Raw genomic sequence first — 15641 nt, forward strand, 5'->3', positions numbered from 1 at the left:
GATACCCGGCTTATCACGGAGACAGTTGAGCAGGATGGCATGGTTGACCGTGTCAAAGGCAGAAGAGAAATCGAGTAGGATGAGGACCCAAAAGGGATGTTAGAGTCATGGTTGGACAGCAGGTCTTCACAGGTGTTCAGGAGAGCAGTTTCCATGCTTCTGACAGCTCTGAAGCCAGGCTGATGGTCATGGAGACAACCAACAGAGTCGATGTGAAGATTAAGCTGGGAGATGGTCAGCTTTTCCAAGAGTTTGCCCTGGAAAGGAGTGATAGAAACCTGCGAAGTTAGCCGGGCCGGAGGGGTCGGCTGTGGAATTTTTGAGAAGAGGGTGCACAAGAGAATGCTTCAGAGTGGAGGGGAAGATTCCACAGGTGATGGAATGGTTACAGAAGTCGGCCAGATTCAGAGCAAGGGTGTCAATGTGGTCCTTGATGGTTTTGGACGAACAGGGAAGAACCTGTTTTGACTGGAATCACACAATCTCCTGGGCTTGCGCCAATCTGGTTTCCAACCAAGCCACGGCACTGAATCGGCCTTACTGGACCTAAAGATTCAACAGGATGATATCAAAGATGCCAAGAAGCAAGCCCTCCTCTTGTTACTGGGCCTGTCTGCAGCCTTCGACCATGTATACATATTGAATAAATCAAAAAGGCAGCCTATGATCGAGCCAGCCAGGAGTCAACCTGGAATTAGTCAAATGTGTTATCCATTGCGCCACTGGACCGCTGCTACAGCGTGAGCAGGGGTCAGCACTTTTGTAACGAAACAGAAGTTTCCTGCTTGAGACACAGTGAGAAACGTACTTCTCATTTTTACAAGGAGAGGTAGAAAAAAACGCTAAAAGCCCACAATGAGCAGGTGAGCGAGCGTGTGCCATCATGAGAAACTTAGTTCTCATTTTTCCCAGAGGAGAGGTAGAAAAAACGCACTAACTACGAACAAACAATGTGCTTTTGTGTGCCATGCGTGACAAGGCTCCTTTTTAAATACTTTCTAGAACAAAAAGGCAGCATGCGAACGAGCCAGCCAGGAGTCGAACCTGGAATCTTCTGCTCCGTAGGCAGACGCGTTATCCATTGCGCCACTGGCCCTCTGCTGCACTTACTCTTGGAATCAGCACTTTTGTTACGACGCAGAGGCTCATCATGCGGATTGAGCCATCATGAGCAACTTAGTTCTCATTTTTATAAGGAGAGGTGGTTGAAAACACGCCTGCGAACTGACAATGAGCAGGCGTGTGCCATGTGTTAGAGACATCATGAGAAATAACGTAGTTCCCATTTTTTCTCCCGAGTAGAGGTAGAAACACGCTGCAACAGTGACTACAAACACACAATGAGCTTTCGAGTGCCTTGCGTGAGAAGGCTCATTTTTAAATACAGAACAAAAAGGCAGCATTTGAACGAGCCAGCCAGGAGTCGAACCTGGAATCTTCTGCTCCGTAGGCAGACGCGTTATCCATTGCGCCACTGGCCCGCTGCTGCACTGTGTGCTGCATTCAGCACTTTTGTTACGAACCAGAGGCTCAGGTCGGGCTGCCTGAGACATCACGAGAAACTTTGTTCTCATTTTTACAGCGAGAGGTAGGAAAAACGCTACCAACACACAATAAGCAGGCGTGTGACATGTGTTAAAGAAGGCTCATTTTTAAATACTTTATTGAAAACAATACATACAAACATCTGACAAAGAACGCATTTGGCATCAGATACTGCCCGGATTGCAACTCTCTGCACGTATTTTCTGGCGAGTTTTACGGACCAAGCATCTCATTTATTGTACGATAGCACTCACATTTTCATGCGCAAATAACAGATTTAGACTGTTTTCACTTTTTAGTATTGTACCATTTTATGTGCTCGGTGCTCTTCAGTGTTAAATCCGCGGGAGAGGATGATCTGTACCCAGATCAACCCCAAAAGTGCCATACAGATATGAAACAGATAAGGCCTGAGTGATAGGCGTGCCAAGGAGTACTCGACGTGCATGCCACAGAAACGCGAAACATGCAACAAGTGAGAGACATAAAATGGGGTTTTTCACTTTAAGAAAATAACATATAATATATTGAATACAATTTTTTGTTTACTTCTTAAAAGGTGTTTTATTGAGCTGTAGCCTTCCTCTTAGAGAGCAGGACTAAGAAGCCCAGCTGGAGCATTTCAGCACATTTTTATTTCCTTTTGGCGATCGCTGTGTCAGGGTGTTGGGTTGGGGCTCCAAGATTGCCGAACACCAGGCGAGCAGTCTATCATGGGGAACAGTTTAGTATACAACACCGGTGCGATGAAGGCACATGGCCTACTCTGCATTTTAAGCACCACCTATAAGCCGAAACCGTTGCATTGAAGTACAGGTAGGAGGGAGATGACATGTGAAGAGGGACACACGACTTGTTTTTTTTTGGGTTATTTATTTGTTAAATATTGTTGGTTGTTTATCGTCTAATTGACTGCCTTGGGCCATGCTTACCTCTTTGGCCATTCCCACCCACTCCTTGCCCCACCCACCCAAAACTCAACCCCTGGTATCTATGTTGTTTCTAAGCAGTCTGCTGTGAGTTAATGGCTTAATTGCCGCTGTAAATGGCTACCGGTATAATAACAAAAATCTTACCCAATTCTACCTGACCTTAACTCACTACCCCACCCCCTCTATTCCCACCTCTCCCCTCTCACCCAATCTACCCTTATCCCCACCCTACTCTACCACCACTGACTATACCCCAAACCACTCTACACCTACCCCACTCTTCGCTACCCACAATATCCCACCCCACTGTACACCTACCCTACCCACTGCCCCACCCCACTGTACCCCTATCCATCAAACCACTGTAGACTGGCAAGGTGACACGAGGTCCTTTGATCCCAATAGATTTCGCCCAGCCTTTCCATATCTTCAGATCACTACCGAGTTAAGGTACGTGTTTGTTGAGTCTTCAACTTACCCCAGACCTACGCTAGTTGTTCAAGATCAGACAGGCAGTCAAAGTGAACAGGCACGCCTTTGACAGTGTCTCTTCGGATGTAGGTAGATGCACAAAGTATTCTATTCTGAGGTCCATGCATTCTGCCATGTAAGCGCCAAACAGCCCTTTCACGGGAAGACCCTTCAAAAAGTAAAGACTCCGCTTTCTGTATGTTGGCATGTAGCACGTAGCCCATCTTGGCAGATAGCGTACATCACATTGCATCTAGTGGTGGCCCCATGTTGTGATTCTTCACTTGCCAAATCATAGCAGTGCTAAAAGGTCATGGCCAAGAGGCCTCAGCGGCAGGGGATCTGCGTCCAGTGCAAATTGGCACATGCCAAAACGTCCTGAACAATGGAGAAGGCAAAGAAGTTTCATTAGTGGTTTAATGGGAGGATAAATCGTGTTCCAGATGTTGGGGACATCCCTCAGACCTGTTAAGGGCCTCCATCACACCACTGAGGAATTATCCTTGTTTGTTACTGTTTGCAATGAATGATTGAAGGAGTTGCGTATCTTCAGATCTATAGATTCCTGCTATGATATGACATGATATTGTATTTGAATCGTACTCATACATGCGTGTTTCAGAGCGTGACGAGGCAAGGGAGGGGAAGAAGGAAGGCAAAACAGCGATCTTCCTAGGCCCAGTGACATTGAGAATGCTCAAGTGCAGGGGAGAGGGAGGGAGGAAAGTGCAAGGAGAGGGGCGAGGTGGAACGTGCCGAGGAAGGGATAAAAACAACAACAACTGGTAGCGCAGCCAGCAGGGTGGCAAGTGCGAGGTTTAAAGCGCAGACAAGGGGTGTCTGATAAGTGCAGGTAAGGGCACTGTAGGGTTACAGATACAGACCCAAGTGCAAGGATTGCGTGCAAGGGTTGCCAGGAGGCAGTGCAGGTGTGCGGCTGGGTGGGCAGGGACCTTGGCCCGAAATCAGAGGGTAGCCAGGTGCACGGAGCCGAAGCAGACAGATCAGCAGGGGAGCAGAAGAGCAAAGGCAGAAGCAAAGAGGAAGGTCTTGAGGTGCTTCCGGAACCAGAGATGGTTCTCCTCAAGTTTCAGTGTGGCAGGCAGGCTGTTCCAGAGGGAGGCCTCAGCTGAGGAAAGAGATCTACCCCCAACTCGTTGCTTGGAGAAGCGACCGGCCCTGAGGGAGTTGGAGGTGGAGGAGAAAAGAGCTCGAGTGGGAAGGTATTTACGGAGGGAGAGTTGAAGGTATTTTGGACCCAGGCCCCAGTAAGCCTTGTGGACAATGCAGAGGGACTTGAATTTAACCCTTGCAGCCACTGGGAGCAATGAAAAGATTTCAGGGCTGGAGAGATACGATCCCTGGGCTTCAGACCAAGGAAACGTCTTGCAGTCCTGTTCTGGATGAGTTGCAGAGGACAGAGAGAAGAAGCAGGCAGATTTAGAAAGAGGCTGTTGCAGTAGTCTAGCCTAGAGAGAATCAGAGCTCTAGATACAGTAAGCTTCTGGGGGAAGGAGAGGAAAGGAACAATACCTCTGCAAATGTACAGTTGGTAGTTTGACTTCTTAGAGATGTCAGAGATGTGAGAAGAAAAGGAGAGTGTGGAGTCGAAGATCACCCCAAGGTTCTTAGCCTCAAAGGTGGGAGCAGGAAGAGGGCCAAGGGAGGCCGGCCAGAGAGTGGCAGGAAAGGAGGGTGCAGGTGTGCCGATGAGGAGAATCTCTGCCTAAATGGGATTAAGGCAGAGATCATTGGCGGCAGACCAGTCCTGGATGGCAGACAGACGGTCAGAGATGAGGGAGGGAAGCCTGAAAACAAGCAGAGTGTCATCCGCATAGCACTGAAAGTTGAAGCAGAGAGCTGCAATGCGGTGGGAAATGGGTGCCAGGTATTGGTTGAACAGCCAGGGAGAGAGGTTAGACCCGTGGGGAACACCACAAGTAGAGAATGAGATGGCGAAAAGGAAGGACCCAAGTTGGACCTGGGAGGGCCGATCAGAGTGGAAAGAGGTCATCCAGGCCAGGGCCTGATCAGTGATACCCGGCTTATCACGGAGACAGTTGAGCAGGATGGCATGGTTGACCGTGTCAAAGGCAGAAGAGAAATCGAGTAGGATGAGGACCCAAAAGGGATGTTAGAGTCATGGTTGGACAGCAGGTCTTCACAGGTGTTCAGGAGAGCAGTTTCCATGCTTCTGACAGCTCTGAAGCCAGGCTGATGGTCATGGAGACAACCAACAGAGTCGGTGTGAAGATTAAGCTGGGAGATGGTCAGCTTTTCCAAGAGTTTGCCCTGGAAAGGAGTGATAGAAACCTGCGAAGTTAGCCGGGCCGGAGGGGTCGGCTGTGGAATTTTTGAGAAGAGGGTGCACAAGAGAATGCTTCAGAGTGGAGGGGAAGATTCCACAGGTGATGGAATGGTTACAGAAGTCGGCCAGATTCAGAGCAAGGGTGTCAATGTGGTCCTTGATGGTTTTGGACGAACAGGGAAGAACCTGTTTTGACTGGAATCACACAATCTCCTGGGCTTGCGCCAATCTGGTTTCCAACCAAGCCACGGCACTGAATCGGCCTTACTGGACCTAAAGATTCAACAGGATGATATCAAAGATGCCAAGAAGCAAGCCCTCCTCTTGTTACTGGGCCTGTCTGCAGCCTTCGACCATGTATACATATTGAATAAATCAAAAAGGCAGCCTATGATCGAGCCAGCCAGGAGTCAACCTGGAATTAGTCAAATGTGTTATCCATTGCGCCACTGGACCGCTGCTACAGCGTGAGCAGGAGTCAGCACTTTTGTAACGAAACAGAAGTTTCCTGCTTGAGACACAGTGAGAAACGTACTTCTCATTTTTACAAGGAGAGGTAGAAAAAAACGCTACAAGCCCACAATGAGCAGGTGAGCGAGCGTGTGCCATCATGAGAAACTTAGTTCTCATTTTTCCCAGAGGAGAGGTAGAAAAAACGCACTAACTACGAACAAACAATGTGCTTTTGTGTGCCATGCGTGACAAGGCTCATTTTTAAATACTTTCTAGAACAAAAAGGCAGCATGCGAACGAGCCAGCCAGGAGTCGAACCTGCAGACGCGTTATCCATTGCGCCACTGGCCCTCTGCTGCAGTGACTCTTGGAATCAGCACTTTTGTTACGACGCAGAGGCTCATCATGCGGATTGAGCCATCATGAGCAACTTAGTTCTCATTTTTATAAGGAGAGGTGGTTGAAAACACGCCTACGAACTGACAATGAGCAGGCGTGTGCCATGTGTTAGAGACATCATGAGAAATAACGCAGTTCCCATTTTTTCTCCCGAGTAGAGGTAGAAACACGCTGCAACAGTGACTACAAACACACAATGAGCTTTCGAGTGCCTTGCGTGAGAAGGCTCATTTTTAAATACAGAACAAAAAGGCAGCATTTGAACGAGCCAGCCAGGAGTCGAACCTGGAATCTTCTGCTCCGTAGGCAGACGCGTTATCCATTGCGCCACTGGCCCGCTGCTGCACTGTGAGCTGCATTCAGCACTTTTGTTACGAACCAGAGGCTCAGGTCGGGCTGCCTGCGACGTCACGAGAAACTTTGTTTTCATTTTTACAGGGAGAGGTAGGAAAACGCTACCAGCACACAATAAGCAGGCGTGTGACATGTGTTAAAGAAGGCTCATTTTTAAATACTTTATTGAAAACAATACATACAAACATCTGACAAAGAACGCATTTGGCATCAGATACTGCCCGTATTGCAACTCTCTGCACGTATTTTCTGGCGAGTTCTACGGACCAAGCATCTCATTTATTGTACGATAGCACTCACATTTTCATGCGCAAATAACAGATTTAGACTGTTTTCACTTTTTAGTATTGTACCATTTTATGTGCTCGGTGCTCTTCAGTGTTAAATCCGCAGAGAGGATGATCTGTACCCAGATCAACCCCAAAAGTGCCATACAGATATGAAACAGATAAGGCCTGAGTGATAGGCGTGCCAAGGAGTACTCGACGTGCATGCCACAGAAACGCGAAACATGCAACAAGTGAGAGACATAAAATGGGGTTTTTCACTTTAAGAAAATAACATATAATATATTGAATACAATTTTTTGTTTACTTCTTAAAAGGTGTTTTATTGAGCTGTAGCCTTCCTCTTAGAGAGCAGGACTAAGAAGCCCGGCTGGAGCATTTCAGCACATTTTTATTTCCTTTTGGCGATCGCTGTGTCAGGGTGTTGGGTTGGGGCTCCAAGATTGCCGAACACCAGGCAAGCAGTCTATCATGGGGAACAGTTTAGTATACAACACCGGTGCGATGAAGGCACATGGCCTACTCTGCATTTTAAGCACCACCTATAAGCCGAAACCGTTGCATTGAAGTACAGGTAGGAGGGAGATGACATGTGAAGAGGGACACACGACTTGTTTTTTTTTGGGTTATTTATTTGTTAAATATTGTTGGTTGTTTATCGTCTAATTGACTGCCTTGGGCCATGCTTACCTCTTTGGCCATTCCCACCCACTCCTTGCCCCACCCACCCAAAACTCAACCCCTGGTATCTATGTTGTTTCTAAGCAGTCTGCTGTGAGTTAATGGCTTAATTGCCGCTGTAAATGGCTACCGGTATAATAACAAAAATCTTACCCAATTCTACCTGTCCTTAACTCCCTACCCCACCCCCTCTATTCCCACCTCTCCCCTCTCACCCAATCTACCCTTATCCCCACCCTACTCTACCACCACTGACTATACCCCAAACCACTCTACACCTACCCCACTCTTCGCTACCCACAATATCCCACACCACTGTACACCTACCCTACCCACTGCCCCACCCCACTGTACCCCTATCCATCAAACCACTGTAGACTGGCAAGGTGACACGAGGTCCTTTGATCCCAATAGATTTCGCCCAGCCTTTCCATATCTTCAGATCACTACCGAGTTAAGGTACGTGTTTGTTGAGTCTTCAACTTACCCCAGACCTACGCTAGTTGTTCAAGATCAGACAGGCAGTCAAAGTGAACAGGCACGCCTTTGACAGTGTCTCTTCGGATGTAGGTAGATGCACAAAGTATTCTATTCTGAGGTCCATGCATTCTGCCATGTAAGCGCCAAACAGCCCTTTCACGGGAAGACCCTTCAAAAAGTAAAGACTCCGCTTTCTGTATGTTGGCATGTAGCACGTAGCCCATCTTGGCAGATAGCGTACATCACATTGCATCTAGTGGTGGCCCCATGTTGTGATTCTTCACTTGCCAAATCATAGCAGTGCTAAAAGGTCATGGCCAAGAGGCCTCAGCGGCAGGGGATCTGCGTCCAGTGCAAATTGGCACATGCCAAAACGTCCTGAACAATGGAGAAGGCAAAGAAGTTTCATTAGTGGTGTAATGGGAGGATAAATCGTGTTCCAGATGTTGGGGACATCCCTCAGACCTGTTAAGGGCCTCCATCACACCACTGAGGAATCATCCTTGTTTGTTACTGTTTGCAATGAATGATTGAAGGAGTTGCGTATCTTCAGATCTATAGATTCCTGCTATGATATGACATGATATTGTATTTGAATCGTACTCATACACGCGTGTTTCAGAGCGTGACGAGGCAAGGGAGGGGAAGAAGGGAGGACAAAACAGCGATCTTCCTAGGCCCAGTGACATTGAGAATGCTCAAGTGCAGGGGAGAGGGAGGGAGGAAAGTGCAAGGAGAGGGGCGAGGTGGAACGTGCCGAGGAAGGGATAAAAACAACAACAACTGGTAGCGCAGCCAGCAGGGTGGCAAGTGCGAGGTTTAAAGCGCAGACAAGGGGTGTCTGATAAGTGCAGGTAAGGGCACTGTAGGGTTACAGATATAGACCCAAGTGCAAGGATTGCGTGCAAGGGTTGCCAGGAGGCAGTGCAGGTGTGCGGCTGGGTGGGCAGGGACCTTGGCCCGAAATCAGAGGGTAGCCAGGTGCACGGAGCCGAAGCAGACAGATCAGCAGGGGAGCGGAAGAGCAAAGGCAGAAGCAAAGAGGAAGGTCTTGAGGTGCTTCCGGAACCAGAGATGGTTCTCCTCAAGTTTCAGTGTGGCAGGCAGGCTGTTCCAGAGGGAGGCCCCAGCTGAGGAAAGAGATCTACCCCCAACTCGTTGCTTGGAGAAGCGACCGGCCCTGAGGGAGTTGGAGGTGGAGGAGAAAAGAGCTCGAGTGGGAAGGTATTTACGGAGGGAGAGTTGAAGGTATTTTGGACCCAGGCCCCAGTAAGCCTTGTGGACAATGCAGAGGGACTTGAATTTAACCCTTGCAGCCACTGGGAGCAATGAAAAGATTTCAGGGCTGGAGAGATACGATCCCTGGGCTTCAGACCAAGGAAACGTCTTGCAGTCCTGTTCTGGATGAGTTGCAGAGGACAGAGAGAAGAAGCAGGCAGATTTAGAAAGAGGCTGTTGCAGTAGTCTAGCCTAGAGAGAATCAGAGCTCTAGATACAGTAAGCTTCTGGGGGAAGGAGAGGAAAGGAACAATACCTCTGCAAATGTACAGTTGGTAGTTTGACTTCTTAGAGATGTCAGAGATGTGAGAAGAAAAGGAGAGTGTGGAGTCGAAGATGACCCCAAGGTTCTTAGCCTCAAAGGTGGGAGCAGGAAGAGGGCCAAGGGAGGCCGGCCAGAGAGTGGCAGGAAAGGAGGGTGCAGGTGTGCCGATGAGGAGAATCTCTGCCTAAATGGGATTAAGGCAGAGATCATTGGCGGCAGACCAGTCCTGGATGGCAGACAGACGGTCAGAGATGAGGGAGGGAAGCCTGAAAACAAGCAGAGTGTCATCCGCATAGCACTGAAAGTTGAAGCAGAGAGCTGCAATGCGGTGGGCAATGGGTGCCAGGTATTGGTTGAACAGCCAGGGAGAGAGGTTAGACCCGTGGGGAACACCACAAGTAGAGAATGAGATGGCGAAAAGGAAGGACCCAAGTTGGACCTGGGAGGGCCGATCAGAGTGGAAAGAGGTCATCCAGGCCAGGGCCTGATCAGTGATACCCGGCTTATCACGGAGACAGTTGAGCAGGATGGCATGGTTGACCGTGTCAAAGGCAGAAGAGAAATCGAGTAGGATGAGGACCCAAAAGGGATGTTAGAGTCATGGTTGGACAGCAGGTCTTCACAGGTGTTCAGGAGAGCAGTTTCCATGCTTCTGACAGCTCTGAAGCCAGGCTGATGGTCATGGAGACAACCAACAGAGTCGGTGTGAAGATTAAGCTGGGAGATGGTCAGCTTTTCCAAGAGTTTGCCCTGGAAAGGAGTGATAGAAACCTGCGAAGTTAGCCGGGCCGGAGGGGTCGGCTGTGGAATTTTTGAGAAGAGGGTGCACAAGAGAATGCTTCAGAGTGGAGGGGAAGATTCCACAGGTGATGGAATGGTTACAGAAGTCGGCCAGATTCAGAGAAAGGGTGTCAATGTGGTCCTTGATGGTTTTGGACGAACAGGGAAGAACCTGTTTTGACTGGAATCACACAATCTCCTGGGCTTGCGCCAATCTGGTTTCCAACCAAGCCACGGCACTGAATCGGCCTTACTGGACCTAAAGATTCAACAGGATGATATCAAAGATGCCAAGAAGCAAGCCCTCCTCTTGTTACTGGGCCTGTCTGCAGCCTTCGACCATGTATACATATTGAATAAATCAAAAAGGCAGCCTATGATCGAGCCAGCCAGGAGTCAACCTGGAATTAGTCAAATGTGTTATCCATTGCGCCACTGGACCGCTGCTACAGCGTGAGCAGGAGTCAGCACTTTTGTAACGAAATAGAAGTTTCCTGCTTGAGACACAGTGAGAAACGTACTTCTCATTTTTACAAGGAGAGGTAGAAAAAAACGCTACAAGCCCACAATGAGCAGGTGAGCGAGCGTGTGCCATCATGAGAAACTTAGTTCTCATTTTTCCCAGAGGAGAGGTAGAAAAAACGCACTAACTACGAACAAACAATGTGCTTTTGTGTGCCATGCGTGACAAGGCTCATTTTTAAATACTTTCTAGAACAAAAAGGCAGCATGCGAACGAGCCAGCCAGGAGTCGAACCTGGAATCTTCTGCTCCGTAGGCAGACGCGTTATCCATTGCGCCACTGGCCCTCTGCTGCAGTGACTCTTGGAATCAGCACTTTTGTTACGACGCAGAGGCTCATCATGCGGATTGAGCCATCATGAGCAACTTAGTTCTCATTTTTATAAGGAGAGGTGGTTGAAAACACGCCTACGAACTGACAATGAGCAGGCGTGTGCCATGTGTTAGAGACATCATGAGAAATAACGTAGTTCCCATTTTTTCTCCCGAGTAGAGGTAGAAACACGCTGCAACAGTGACTAAAAACACACAATGAGCTTTCGAGTGCCTTGCGTGAGAAGGCTCATTTTTAAATACAGAACAAAAAGGCAGCATTTGAACGAGCCAGCCAGGAGTCGAACCTGGAATCTTCTGCTCCGTAGGCAGACGCGTTATCCATTGCGCCACTGGCCCGCTGCTGCACTGTGTGCTGCATTCAGCACTTTTGTTACGAACCAGAGGCTCAGGTCGGGCTGCCTGAGACATCACGAGAAACTTTGTTCTCATTTTTACAGCGAGAGGTAGGAAAAACGCTACCAACACACAATAAGCAGGCGTGTGACATGTGTTAAAGAAGGCTCATTTTTAAATACTTTATTGAAAACAATACATACAAACATCTGACAAAGAACGCATTTGGCATCAGATACTGCCCGGATTGCAACTGTCTGCACGTATTTTCTGGCGAGTTTTACGGACCAAGCATCTCATTTATTGTACTATAGCACTCACATTTTCATGCGCAAATAACAGATTTAGACTGTTTTCACTTTTTAGTATTGTACCATTTTATGTGCTCGGTGCTCTTCAGTGTTAAATCCGCGGGAGAGGATGATCTGTACCCAGATCAACCCCAAAAGTGCCATACAGATATGAAACAGATAAGGCCTGAGTGATAGGCGTGCCAAGGAGTACTCGACGTGCATGCCACAGAAACGCGAAACATGCAACAAGTGAGAGACATAAAATGGGGTTTTTCACTTTAAGAAAATAACATATAATATATTGAATACAATTTTTTGTTTACTTCTTAAAAGGTGTTTTATTGAGCTGCAGCCTTCCTCTTAGAGAGCAGGACTAAGAAGCCCGGCTGGAGCATTTCAGCACATTTTTATTTCCTTTTGGCGATCGCTGTGTCAGGGTGTTGGGTTGGGACTCCAAGATTGCCGAACACCAGGCGAGCAGTCTATCATGGGGAACAGTTTAGTATACAACACCGGTGCGATGAAGGCACATGGCCTACTGTGCATTTTAAGCACCACCTATAAGCCGAAACCGTTGCATTGAAGTACAGGTAGGAGGGAGATGACATGTGAAGAGGGACACATGACTTGTTTTTTTTTGGGTTATTTATTTGTTAAATATTGTTGGTTGTTTATCGTCTAATTGACTGCCTTGGGCCATGCTTACCTCTTTGGCCATTCCCACCCACTCCTTGCCCCTCCCACCCAAAACTCAACCCCTGGTATCTATGTTGTTTCTAAGCAGTCTGCTGTGAGTTAATGGCTTAATTGCCGCTGTAAATGGCTACCGGTATAATAACAAAAATCTTACCCAATTCTACCTGTCCTTAACTCACTACCCCACCCCCTCTATTCCCACCTCTCCCCTCTCACCCAATCTACCCTTATCCCCACCCTACTCTACCACCACTGACTATACCCCAAACCACTCTACACCTAGCCCACTCTTCGCTACCCACAATATCCCACACCACTGTACACCTACCCTACCCACTGCCCCACCCCACTGTACCCCTATCCATCAAACCACTGTAGACTGGCAAGGTGACACGAGGTCCTTTGATCCCAATAGATTTCGCCCAGCCTTTCCATATCTTCAGATCACTACCGAGTTAAGGTACGTGTTTGTTGAGTCTTCAACTTACCCCAGACCTACGCTAGTTGTTCAAGATCAGACAGGCAGTCAAAGTGAACAGGCACGCCTTTGACAGTGTCTCTTCGGATGTAGGTAGATGCACAAAGTATTCTATTCTGAGGTCCATGCATTCTGCCATGTAAGCGCCAAACAGCCCTTTCACGGGAAGACCCTTCAAAAAGTAAAGACTCCGCTTTCTGTATGTTGGCATGTAGCACGTAGCCCATCTTGGCAGATAGCGTACATCACATTGCATCTAGTGGTGGCCCCATGTTGTGATTCTTCACTTGCCAAATCATAGCAGTGCTAAAAGGTCATGGCCAAGAGGCCTCAGCGGCAGGGGATCTGCGTCCAGTGCAAATTGGCACATGCCAAAACGTCCTGAACAATGGAGAAGGCAAAGAAGTTTCATTAGTGGTGTAATGGGAGGATAAATCGTGTTCCAGATGTTGGGGACATCCCTCAGACCTGTTAAGGGCCTCCATCACACCACTGAGGAATCATCCTTGTTTGTTACTGTTTGCAATGAATGATTGAAGGAGTTGCGTATCTTCAGATCTATAGATTCCTGCTATGATATGACATGATATTGTATTTGAATCGTACTCATACACGCGTGTTTCAGAGCGTGACGAGGCAAGGGAGGGGAAGAAGGGAGGACAAAACAGCGATCTTCCTAGGCCCAGTGACATTGAGAATGCTCAAGTGCAGGGGAGAGGGAGGGAGGAAAGTGCAAGGAGAGGGGCGAGGTGGAACGTGCCGAGGAAGGGATAAAAACAACAACAACTGGTAGCGCAGCCAGCAGGGTGGCAAGTGCGAGGTTTAAAGCGCAGACAAGGGGTGTCTGATAAGTGCAGGTAAGGGCACTGTAGGGTTACAGATACAGACCCAAGTGCAAGGATTGCGTGCAAGGGTTGCCAGGAGGCAGTGCAGGTGTGCGGCTGGGTGGGCAGGGACCTTGGTTCGAAATCAGAGGGTAGCCAGGTGCACGGAGCCGAAGCAGACAGATCAGCAGGGGAGCGGAAGAGCAAAGGCAGAAGCAAAGAGGAAGGTCTTGAGGTGCTTCCGGAACCAGAGATGGTTCTCCTCAAGTTTCAGTGTGGCAGGCAGGCTGTTCCAGAGGGAGGCCCCAGCTGAGGAAAGAGATCTACCCCCAACTCGTTGCTTGGAGAAGCGACCGGCCCTGAGGGAGTTGGAGGTGGAGGAGAAAAGAGCTCGAGTGGGAAGGTATTTACGGAGGGAGAGTTGAAGGTATTTTGGACCCAGGCCCCAGTAAGCCTTGTGGACAATGCAGAGGGACTTGAATTTAACCCTTGCAGCCACTGGGAGCAATGAAAAGATTTCAGGGCTGGAGAGATACGATCCCTGGGCTTCAGACCAAGGAAACGTCTTGCAGTCCTGTTCTGGATGAGTTGCAGAGGACAGAGAGAAGAAGCAGGCAGATTTAGAAAGAGGCTGTTGCAGTAGTCTAGCCTAGAGAGAATCAGAGCTCTAGATACAGTAAGCTTCTGGGGGAAGGAGAGGAAAGGAACAATACCTCTGCAAATGTACAGTTGGTAGTTTGACTTCTTAGAGATGTCAGAGATGTGAGAAGAAAAGGAGAGTGTGGAGTCGAAGATGACCCCAAGGTTCTTAGCCTCAAAGGTGGGAGCAGGAAGAGGGCCAAGGGAGGCCGGCCAGAGAGTGGCAGGAAAGGAGGGTGCAGGTGTGCCGATGAGGAGAATCTCTGCCTAAATGGGATTAAGGCAGAGATCATTGGCGGCAGACCAGTCCTGGATGGCAGACAGACGGTCAGAGATGAGGGAGGGAAGCCTGAAAACAAGCAGAGTGTCATCCGCATAGCACTGAAAGTTGAAGCAGAGAGCTGCAATGCGGTGGGCAATGGGTGCCAGGTATTGGTTGAACAGCCAGGGAGAGAGGTTAGACCCGTGGGGAACACCACAAGTAGAGAATGAGATGGCGAAAAGGAAGGACCCAAGTTGGACCTGGGAGGGCCGATCAGAGTGGAAAGAGGTCATCCAGGCCAGGGCCTGATCAGTGATACCCGGCTTATCACGGAGACAGTTGAGCAGGATGGCATGGTTGACCGTGTCAAAGGCAGAAGAGAAATCGAGTAGGATGAGGACCCAAAAGGGATGTTAGAGTCATGGTTGGACAGCAGGTCTTCACAGGTGTTCAGGAGAGCAGTTTCCATGCTTCTGACAGCTCTGAAGCCAGGCTGATGGTCATGGAGACAACCAACAGAGTCGGTGTGAAGATTAAGCTGGGAGATGGTCAGCTTTTCCAAGAGTTTGCCCTGGAAAGGAGTGATAGAAACCTGCGAAGTTAGCCGGGCCGGAGGGGTCGGCTGTGGAATTTTTGAGAAGAGGGTGCACAAGAGAATGCTTCAGAGTGGAGGGGAAGATTCCACAGGTGATGGAATGGTTACAGAAGTCGGCCAGATTCAGAGCAAGGGTGTCAATGTGGTCCTTGATGGTTTTGGACGAACAGGGAAGAACCTGTTTTGACTGGAATCACACAATCTCCTGGGCTTGCGCCAATCTGGTTTCCAACCAAGCCACGGCACTGAATCGGCCTTACTGGACCTAAAGATTCAACAGGATGATATCAAAGATGCCAAGAAGCAAGCCCTCCTCTTGTTACTGGGCCTGTCTGCAGCCTTCGACCATGTATACATATTGAATAAATCAAAAAGGCAGCCTATGATCGAGCCAGCCAGGAGTCAACCTGGAATTAGTCAAATGTGTTAT

General features: G+C 48.7%; 5 non-coding genes across 5 annotated transcripts; all 5 read right to left on the bottom strand.

Moving 5' to 3' along the window:
* Window positions 1-1023: 1023 nt before the first annotated feature.
* TRNAR-ACG (transfer RNA arginine (anticodon ACG)) lies at window positions 1024-1096 on the bottom strand. The gene has a single exon. It is a non-coding gene; the product is annotated as a tRNA-Arg (tRNA).
* A 312-nt stretch (window positions 1097-1408) lies between these two features.
* Window positions 1409-1481, bottom strand: TRNAR-ACG (transfer RNA arginine (anticodon ACG)). The gene has a single exon. It is a non-coding gene; the product is annotated as a tRNA-Arg (tRNA).
* A 4891-nt stretch (window positions 1482-6372) lies between these two features.
* On the bottom strand, window positions 6373-6445 carry TRNAR-ACG (transfer RNA arginine (anticodon ACG)). Its single transcript has one exon. It is a non-coding gene; the product is annotated as a tRNA-Arg (tRNA).
* Window positions 6446-10969: 4524 nt separating this feature from the next.
* TRNAR-ACG (transfer RNA arginine (anticodon ACG)) lies at window positions 10970-11042 on the bottom strand. Its single transcript has one exon. It is a non-coding gene; the product is annotated as a tRNA-Arg (tRNA).
* A 312-nt stretch (window positions 11043-11354) lies between these two features.
* Window positions 11355-11427, bottom strand: TRNAR-ACG (transfer RNA arginine (anticodon ACG)). Its single transcript has one exon. It is a non-coding gene; the product is annotated as a tRNA-Arg (tRNA).
* Between the last annotated feature and the right edge of the window lie 4214 nt (window positions 11428-15641).

This window comes from Ambystoma mexicanum, chromosome 13 (genome assembly GCF_040938575.1).
Source record: "Ambystoma mexicanum isolate Mex_15411 chromosome 13, UKY_AmexF1_1, whole genome shotgun sequence".
In the NCBI taxonomy this organism is placed as follows: Eukaryota; Metazoa; Chordata; class Amphibia; order Caudata; family Ambystomatidae; genus Ambystoma; species Ambystoma mexicanum.